The sequence below is a fragment of the Grammomys surdaster genome, unplaced genomic scaffold (genome assembly GCF_004785775.1).
Source record: "Grammomys surdaster isolate TR1022 unplaced genomic scaffold, NIH_TR_1.0 242, whole genome shotgun sequence".
NCBI lineage: Eukaryota > Metazoa > Chordata > Mammalia > Rodentia > Muridae > Grammomys > Grammomys surdaster.
The window spans coordinates 1,051,987-1,061,884 of record NW_021604687.1 but is presented as its reverse complement, the minus strand read 5'-3'; the positions used below and the strand labels follow the sequence as shown (position 1 = coordinate 1,061,884).

The 9,898-nt window shown below is 41.9% G+C and overlaps 1 pseudogene; it reads left to right on the top strand.

Moving 5' to 3' along the window:
* Positions 1-6,422: 6,422 nt before the first annotated feature.
* Positions 6,423-6,867, top strand: LOC114627086 (annotated as a pseudogene).
* Positions 6,868-9,898: the final 3,031 nt, after the last annotated feature.

Below are 9,898 nucleotides of genomic sequence, written 5' to 3'. Positions count from 1 at the left end.
TACATCCATGAACATGCACTACAAAAACAGATATTTCAATGGTCTACACTAAGAGGGCATGCATAAACTTCCTGAAAATATGAACTTAAACAACCAAATACCAATAGAAAGGAACTGAAGCTTGGTGAGGCCTCAGGGCACTGGCCTTCTTCAGCAGTGGTCAGACATGGGAAACTTGATTTCTGAGAGGAAGTTTGCCTCTGAAATGCACTCACAGGCACACCACTTGACTCCATTTTTCTGGGAGGAATCTTTCTTTTTCCCAGGGATGTGTTCAATGACTTAACTACAAGAGTTTCTATGGAGTGAACTACCAAACAGCAATAAAATGATGATCATATTCAGTAATAGACCCACATGAGCAAAGAATGTGGGGTCATTAAGGTGGGGTTGTGAGGACTGGGGAGAGGCTCCGTGCCTAGGAGCACCTGCTGTTCAAGCTTGAGGATCTGACTGGGAATCTCCACTGCCCGTGTAAAATTCTGGGCATGGTCCTACATGTCTGTAACCCAGTGCTGGGTGTGGGGGCCTAGAAACAGGAGAATTGCTAGAACCAGAGAGCTTAGCAGAAAAACAGTGAACTCCAAGCTCAGTGAGAGACCTTGTCTCAAGAGACTGATGGAAGAAATGTCTAGCATCCCTCTTTAGCCTCTCCAGGCACAAACAGGAATAAGCCCCTTTCATAGTACATGCGTTAAGTACATACATGTGCATGGACACATACCCAGTTTTTAAAAAAGGGGACTATGAAAGAAAACTTGTCTCACAGGGTTGTCTTTCTGTGAGAAGAATGACAGTTCACTGGTCTATGTTGTCTTTTGGCGAAAGGCTGTGATCTTTGCTCTAGATACTGCTGCTCTCAGAACAAGTGTAACTTCTATGACAGTAAAGATACAGTATATATAAACAAGGAAGTGTCCTGTATCCTGAACAAATCACACCTCAACATATACAGTCTAGAGCCCACGTGTTAGTGGGTCATCCAGTGATTTTAGGTATGGGGAGGACATTTTTGTTGTTCAGTATTTTAGTAATATCTTGAATTACTTGACACTCATGATGAGCATGCCATTAGGTACGATTGCTACATTCTGGGGACAAGATGTGTTTGGATCCCCCTGTCCTAACCCTACATTCGCTTCTACTGACCTCGGCAACCTATATAAACAGAAGGCCCTCTCCCATCTTAGAAAGTTGTCCCTAATGGGACATGTTCAACTTCCTGATGAGTTTACAGACTCACAGTCTCTATCAAAGCTCCAGCACCTGGAGCACCTCTCACACAGTGACAATGTGGATGTGTCCCTGAAACTTCTTAGGGGATGATTTGTGGATTTTTCCCACCAGCAGACAGAGATGCAGAGCTGGCCCTGACTACTGGATTGCAAGGATCCTGAAAGCAAAGGCTGACTTCATAAGTGCCTTTTGCTACACTGCCCTTCTCACAATCAAGAGTTCTGAATACCTGGTCTCTACTGACAAACCCCAAACTGCTTTCATCATGTTCTCCTACTTCTCAACAAGGGGCTATAGGAACCTCTTCCAGCCTCTTCTGCTATATGAGGAAGGGTCTTCTTTGTGCCTCTGTGAGGCTGGTCCCTGCTCTAAAACTTTCCCACAGTCCTGTGCATCCTAACCTGGGTCACAGGGCTTCATACAGATAGCCAAAGAGCAAGTGAGCACTTAATTCCTGAGGCAGTTCTTGGGATAGCCTGACAACCTCCCTGCTTCAAGAGTGCCATGTATATATGGGCCCATCCTAGGACCTCAGCAGAGTGCTCAGAAAGCTAGTTGGGATGAAGACACTGATAGGAGTTATAGGGCGATTTAGAATTTTTGATTTGTTCTTCTCTAAATATTTGTGCAAAGAGTCTTATGTGAATATGGAAAAAGGATAGGTTAAAATAAGAAAGCTGGAGTATTTACCCAGAGGAGCACACTGCAGAAGGAAAACACAGATGCATAGAGGAGCACTGCAGATACCTGGAAGGAAGCTGTATAGCTTGTTAATAGATGTGTGCTTACAGCGGAAAAGTGACTGATCAAAGTCACAGAGTCAAGGATAGACTTGACCTTCATGTTTAGTCAGGCTACCCTAGAGAGAACATGTATGTCATATACATACATATATATATGTGTGTGTGTGTGTTATCATATAGGTGGAGGGAGGGAGGAGAAAGAGAAGGAGAGAGACAGAGAAAGAGACAGAGACAGACAGACACATACAGAATGGGGAAGAAAAAGGAGGAAGGGGAGTAAGAGAGGGTGGAAGAGGGAAAGGAGGGAAGAGAATTTGTTAGGGAAGTAAACTGTTAGGTTTGGTTATGAAATGTTCAACTTGTTCATGTGTTTTGATGTTATTCTCTAATTAGAGACTATAGAACCTTTAAAAGGTAGGAACTAGTTAGAGGAAGTAGGTCCCTAGGGGTAGGTGTCCCTTCTGAACTGGGCTCTCTATTTCATGACTGGCTGACATATAAGAAGCTGAACCACAAGCTCTCACCGCTACAAGCAGAGCCCCGGCTGCCACTCCTATTCTGCCATGATGGATTGTACACTCTCAGAGCAGGAACAAAATAAATCTTTCTTCTCTTAAGCTTCTCCTCTCATGTTATAGCAATGAGAAAATTAATGTGTCTACCACAGGCCATCTGCAGCTGAAGAAGTGGAGTGGGTCTACAATAGCTTAACTTAGTCTAGTATGGAACCTTCAAGACCTGGAAAGTTGAACGTGTATGTCTAAGTCTGAGGTTGAAAGATGGCAGCTCAGGGTAGATAGGGAAGATACTGGTGTTTTGGGACCTAAAGACCAGAGAAGATGAATTCAGACTTTAAGGATAGGAGAAGAAAAAAAGCATGGCTTTACCTTTCCTACACCTTTCTATTTCTCCTGGTTCCCATGATTGGATGGAGCCCACCCACATTGAGAATAGAACATTTCCTCTCAGTTCACTAAGCCCCATGGCTGTCTCTTCTGGAGATTCCCTCAGTCCTGATCAGCCTTTCCTTCTCAGTAGACAGGACAGGCTTGATGCCTACGAAAGCCCTGACGACAACCATCGAAATTCCAAATATCTAGAATTTCTTAAACCAGTTGACACCTCAAGCCAACCATTATACTTATGTTACATCAATATTCCTTTTATATATCATCTCTTATGGCATTCTCTTACGACTTCTATTGACAAGAGAAAAATACTACCTCTCTGTCTCTGTAGTGCTGTTAACCTCTTTGGGTTGGAGTTTTCCTGTTAATATCTTCTGTAAGGATTTTTTGTGGATACATATTGTTTAAACTTGTTGATTTTTAATGGAATATCTTGTTTTCTTTATCTATGGTAATGGAAAGTTTTTCTGGCATCTGTGGTTCCTCAGAGACTGCAAGACATTTGCCCAAGCCCTTCTGCCTTTTAGGGTCTCTGATGAGAAGTCATGTATAATTCTAATAACTATGGCTTTATATGTTACTTGGTCTTTTTCCCTTGTAGCTTTTATTATTTTTTTTCTTTTTTTTTCTGTATAGTTAGTGTTTTGATTACTATGTGGTGGGAGGATTTTCTTTTTTTGGTAGAATCTATTTGGTAAGCTTCATGTATGTTTAGAGCCATATCTTTCCTTAGGTTAGAGAAATTTTCTCCTATGATTTTGTTGAAAACATTTTCTGGACCTTTGAACTTGGAATTTTCTTCTTTCCTTATTCCTATCATTCTTGGGTTGAGTATTTTCATATTGTCCCAGATTTCCTGGATGTTTTGTGTCAGAAACTTTTTAGATTTAACATTTTCTTTGGCTGATGTGTCAATTTGTTCAATTGTATCTTCTTTGCATGTGATTCTTTCATATCTTGTATTCTGTTGGTGATGCTTGTGCCTGTAGCTTCTGGTCCTTTACCTAGGTTTTCCATTTCCAGGATTCTATGCATTTTTGTTTTCTTTATTGCTTCTATTCTTCTGTTTACATGTTTGATTGTATTTTTCTTTATTTCTTTAAGGAATTAATTTGTTTCTTCTTTTAAAGCCTCTACCATCTTCATACGATTGGATTTAAGGTCATTTTTCTTGTGCTTCTGCTATGTTAGAATATCCAAGGCTTGTAGGATAGCTGGGCTCTGGTGGAACCATATTGCCTTGGCTCTAGCTGATTTCATTCTTCCACTGGCCTTTTGACTCCTGTGTTTAGCCCTACAGAAGACACTAGTAGAAAAACTCAATCTAATGAAGTTAACTACACTACAGAGACAGAGATATGGTATTTTTCTTTTGTACATCTGGTTATTTAGGTTTAGATGCTGATTTCTGAGTTTGTCTTTGCTTGGTAGGTATTTTTTATGCTTTTAAATATTTTATTTATACACTTTACATATCAATATCTTCATAAATTTTATTTTGAATGCTCTTTAAATATTAAATACTTGTAATATTTTCTTTTGAAGAAAAGTCTTGAGACCAAGTCTCACAATATTGCCCAAATTGCTTTCATTTTTTGCCTTGGTTTCTGTTTCCTCTTTGTCTTCTGGCCTGAGTGGTCTAGGGTTCTGGTGACTAGGGAGTCTATAGGTCAAGTAGGGTGTCTCTGCAGGGTTGTCTCTGGGGTTGAGGCACTAACCTTGCATCTGGGCTCCTCAGTATCAACTTGGTCTGGGGTCCCAGGTGCCAGAGTGGGCTAGAAAATGGAGTACAGAGGATAGGTCCAATTTATTGCTGTTGGGTGTGCTTAGGGGGACTTGGCAGGCAGGGGATTGGGGGGATTCTTACCTGGTGTGGCTGATGTCAGCAGGACTCTGAGAAAGCAGGTAGATTCATTGGCTGGAAATGAAGCTCAGGGGACAGAGTGCATCCTTTGTGTTATAAATGAAGCCTTTTTCATTGGTTAATCCCAATTTGTTGTCAATGCTATCATGCTCTGAACTGTCTCTTATTCCCAATCAGCTTTTCTTTGATGGTGTTTTTACCACTTTATTATCATTCAAGTTATACATGAAGTTATATGAAAAAATTTGAGGATTTGGATAAGAAAAATATGTTACATATCCAAATCAAAGCACACAACTTTCAATTATTTATTCAGCAAATATGTGTTAGGTCTAGAAAGTAGAATGGCTAAATCATGGTAAATAATGAGATACATAGTATGGTATTATGGCAAAGGTGGATGTTCAATCTCAGGTTCCCAGTGGTGTGATATATTGACATTGGGAAGACAGATGATGCTTCAGGTGAAGGTTTGAGAGGTTTTGAGAGGTTTTGAGTTCAAGTTTGAGTGTGTTAAGTTTCAGATATCTGTGTAGTCTCCAAAGAAAAGGGCAAGTAAAGTTGGCATATGCAAAAGTAAGTTAGGAATTCAGTAGAGAGGAGACTTAGGGGCCATTGGTATATAGATAAGGGTAAATAATGAGCCCAGGGAGGGGAAGGGAAATGAGAAAGGCCTGAAGGAACTTCAGCCTTTAACGGCTTATCAAGAAGAAAAAAGCCAGAGAAAGCGCACTGGGGAGGGATAAGCAGTGTGTGAACGTAGAGGTATTAAGAAAGTATGTAGCCAAAGATGCACAAGGACGTGCGTGGCAATGAACTCGGTTAGCAAGCATCCCAGGCAAAGCCAGTCATCAAATCTACCCAGCCAGCAGCTTTGTAAAATAAAAGATTTGATTAGGACACAGCCAGACTTGTTCCAAACAACCAAATATGGAAAAAATAAAATATAATAAGATAAAAAAAATCAAAGTTGGACAAAGTAACTAAAAAGGAGGGGGAAAGCCCCAAGAGCAGGTACAAGAATCCACTCATTCTTACACTCAGAAGTTCCATAAAAATACTAAGCTGAGCCAGGCGGTGGTGGTGCACGCCTATAATCCCAGCACATGGGAGGCAGAGGCAGGCGGATTTCTGAGTTCGAGGCTAGCCTGGTCTACAGAGTGAGTTCCAGGACAGCCAGGGCTATACAGAAAAACCTTGTCTTGAAAAACCAAAAAAAAAAAAAAAACAACTAAGCTGAAAGCTAAAAATTTTCCCAGAGAACCTTGTGCAAACCAATGTAAGCCCTGTGCTTACTGCTTCAGTGCCGATGAGTTCATATGCACTTGGCTTAGATGACTCAGAGGGGCATGTTCCCCTGGTGTCTTTCATCTCCTCTGGCTCTTACATTCTTTCTGCCTCTTCTTCTGTGGGATATCCTGAGCTCTGTGGGGGGATGATTTGATGGGGATCTCCCATTTAGACTCTTTCTTTGAGTAATGTGTGGCTGTGGGTCTCTGCATCAGTTCCCACTTACTATTGAGGGAAGCCTCGTTGATGATAACTGGATAAGTCACTGGCCATATTTATCTTTTTGAGTCTGGGTTACCAGAGGCTGGACAGTCCATGGACTGAGGAATGAAAAACATCAATAAAAATGATTCCTCTCCTCTTTTACCAAGACCCGCCAACATGGGCTGCGTTCGCACCAAGACTGTGAAGAAGGCGGCCAGGGTCATCATCGAGAAGTTCTACACGCGCCTGGGAAATGACTTCCACACCAACAAGCGCGTGTGCGAAGAGATCGCCATCATCCCCAGCAAGAAACTTCAGAACAAGATAGCCGGCTATGTCACGCATCTGATGAAGCAGATTCAGAGAGGTCCTGTGAGAGGTATCTCTATCAAGTTGCAGGAAGAAGAGAGAGAGAGAGAGGAGAGATAATTATGTTCCTGAGGTCTCAGCCCTAGACTGAGATCATTGAAGTAGATCCTGACACCAAGGAAATGCTGAAGCTTCTGGACTTTGGCAGTCTCTCTAACCTTCAGGTCACTCAGCCTACAGTTGGGATGAATTTCAAAACACCACGTGGAGCTGTTTAATCTGTTATGCCATATTTTCAATAAACCTGAAAAAAACAAAACAAAACAAAAGATTACTAATGATGTTGTTATGCTCACAGATCTGTGTCTAGTCCAACCATCATTAGAGATGCTTTCTCGGGTAGCTGAGGGAAGCAGATGCAGAGAACCACAGCCAAACATTAGTCAGAGAGAGAGAGAGCCCCAATTGGAGATCTCAATGATGTCCTTTCTCTGGGAGCTCGGAGAACCCTGCAGAAGACGGGGAGGAAGGATAGTAGGGGCTAAAGGGGTCAAGATTAGGAGAACACAACCCACAGAATCAACTAAGCAGGGCTCATAGGGGCTCACAGAGACTGAAGTGGCAATCATGGAACCTGTATGGGTCTGCACTATGTTGTGGTTGTTAGCTGAGTGTTTTGTGGGACTCCTAGTAGTGGCAGTGGGGGTGTTTTTGAATATTTTTGCCCTTTTGGACCCTTTTCTTCCTACTGGATACACCTAGCCCTGATATGAGGATTTATGCCTAGTCTTATTGTAACTTGTTCTGCTGGTCTTGGTTGATATCCCCAGGAAGCTTGCTCTTTGATGAAGGAAAACAGAGGTAGAGTGGATCTGAGGGAGAAGGGAAATGGGGAGGGGAACTTGGAGGAGTGAAGGGAGGGAAAACTTCAGTCAGGATGTATTGTGTGAGAGAAAAATTTAAAAGTGGTATACAGATCTAAACAGTTTTTCATAAAGGAGGCTCAAATGAACATTTAAAGAAATGTTCGACATCCTTATCCATCAGGGAAATACACATTAAAATTATTACACTGACATTCTATAATACACCTGGCTGAATGACTGCACGCAATAACTCAAATGACAAATTGTTCTGGCAAGAATGTGCAATAAGGGGGATGCTCCTCCATTGCTTGTGGGAGTGCAAACTTGTACAGCCACTATGGAAATCAATATGATGGTTCCTCAAAAAGGTTTGTATCAATCTACCTCAAGATCCAGCTATATCACTCTTGCACATATACCACAAGGACACTTGCTCAAACATCTTCATTGCTGCTCTGTTCATAATAGCTGGAAACTGGAATAAGATAAATTTCCCTCAACAGAAAAATGGATAAAGAAAATGTGTTACATTTGCACAATGGAGTATTATTACTAAGCTGTTTTAAAAAATAGCATTATGGCCGGGCGGTGGTGGCGCACGCCTTTAATCCCAGCACTTGGGAGGCAGAGGCAGGTGGGTTTCTGAGTTCGAGGCCAGCCTGGTCTACAGAGTGAGTTCCAGGACAGCCAGGACTATACAGAGAAACCCTGTCTCAAAAAAAAAAAAGCAACAAAAAAAATAGCATTATGAAATGTGCAGGTAAATGGATAGAACTAGAAAAAAAATCATCCAAACTGAGATTTGAGCAGTTTAAAATGAGTCCTGAGTAGAAGGGAGATCTTGCAGTCCATGGGGAATTAAAGAAACTCAATAGTAGCAACAATTTGATTCCTAGCAAGTTAGTTCCAGTGGGATCAGCATATGTTGAAAGTATAGAGAATGTTTGTGAAAACTTAATCTCCACTCATTTACGTCAAAAATTGCTTCTCACCTTACTGGAATCATCGTTTTCCTCAGTCCAGTGTGGCGTGCAATCCTCCATTGATCATTACTGTGCTGCACAACTCGGTTTCACTGCTGTTTCCATTGCTGCCCCTTGAGTATGCCAGCTGAGATTAACTGCATCTTATTTGCGTGCGTGCGTACGTGCGTGCGTGTGTGCGTGCATGCGTGTGTGCGTGAGTGCGTGCGTGCGTGCGTGAGTGCGTGCGTGCGTGCGTGCGTGCGTGAGTGCGTGCGTGCGTGCGTGTGCGTGTGCGTGTACGTGTGCGTGTGCGTGTGTGTGTACAGGATGAGAATTGGCATGACCTTCAAAGGCTGCAAAGAGGAAAAGGAAGGCAAGTGAGGGCAGCAGGCACTGGGAAGGACCATATCCTGTCCACATGGGGGGTTCTTTCCTCATGACTGAAAGCGATCTTTGCCTGAGATACAGAGAGGAGATTTCTGGAGATGATGAAGTATCAGAATCTTGGCAAGTGGTCCTATTAAAGCCCTGACGATAGAGAAGACTGGTGTCTGGGGAGGAAATGAGCACCAGCTTCAGAATGAGCCTGTCCTTTAGCAACAGATTACATTCTCATGAGAATAAGCACTATACCTCCCATTTCCATGTTTTCTTCATACATCAGTTATTAAAAACAAAACTTGCTTTACAGATTTCTAAAGTAGCCTTCAACCCATCAGTTTATCCATTTATCTCTTTACGAAATCCGTTCTACTTATCTCCTGACTCCTACACCTGTTTTGATTAATTTATCACGTCTAATTTCAGAATGCAAGCATATCCGAATATAAATCTAAGTTCCTATTCTCCTTTTTATTATATGAAATGTTGGTGTGTGTGTGTACTGTTTTTGTATTTTTGTTTTTGTTTTTCTTTTTCAACTTGACATGAACCGAGTTATTTGGAAAGTGCATGAACCTCAGCTAATGAATTGTCTCCATCAAGTTGGCTTGTAGGCAAGACTGCAGGAGAATTTTCTTTATTAATGATTGGATTGGAAAGACCAGACCACTGTGGGCAGTGCCACCCCTGAGCAGGGCATCCTGTGTTGTATAAGAAAGCAGGCTGAGCAAGCCAGTAAAGCAGCATTCGTCCATGGCTTCTGCTTCAGTTTCTGATCCCAGGTTTCTGCCTTTAGTCCTCGCCCTGACTTCCCTCAATAATGTACTGTAACAAGGAAGTATATGATGAAATAAACCTTCCCTCTCCAAGCTGCAATTTGGTCGTGGTTTTTTATCACAGCAACAAAAAAGCAAACTAGGACAGAGAGCTATATTTGTGGCTTCCTGTACTTGTTAATTCTAACTCAGCGAGAAGAAAGATTTATTTTCCTTCCCTGGTGGCAGAGGGTTCCATTAAATCTGTGTGCACCAGTGTTTCAAAAAATTTTAACCTGTTTCTGTTTGTTGAGCATTTGAGTCATTTCTGTTCTTTTGACATTACAACTGTAGAGTCACAGTGAGTGATTTGCTGC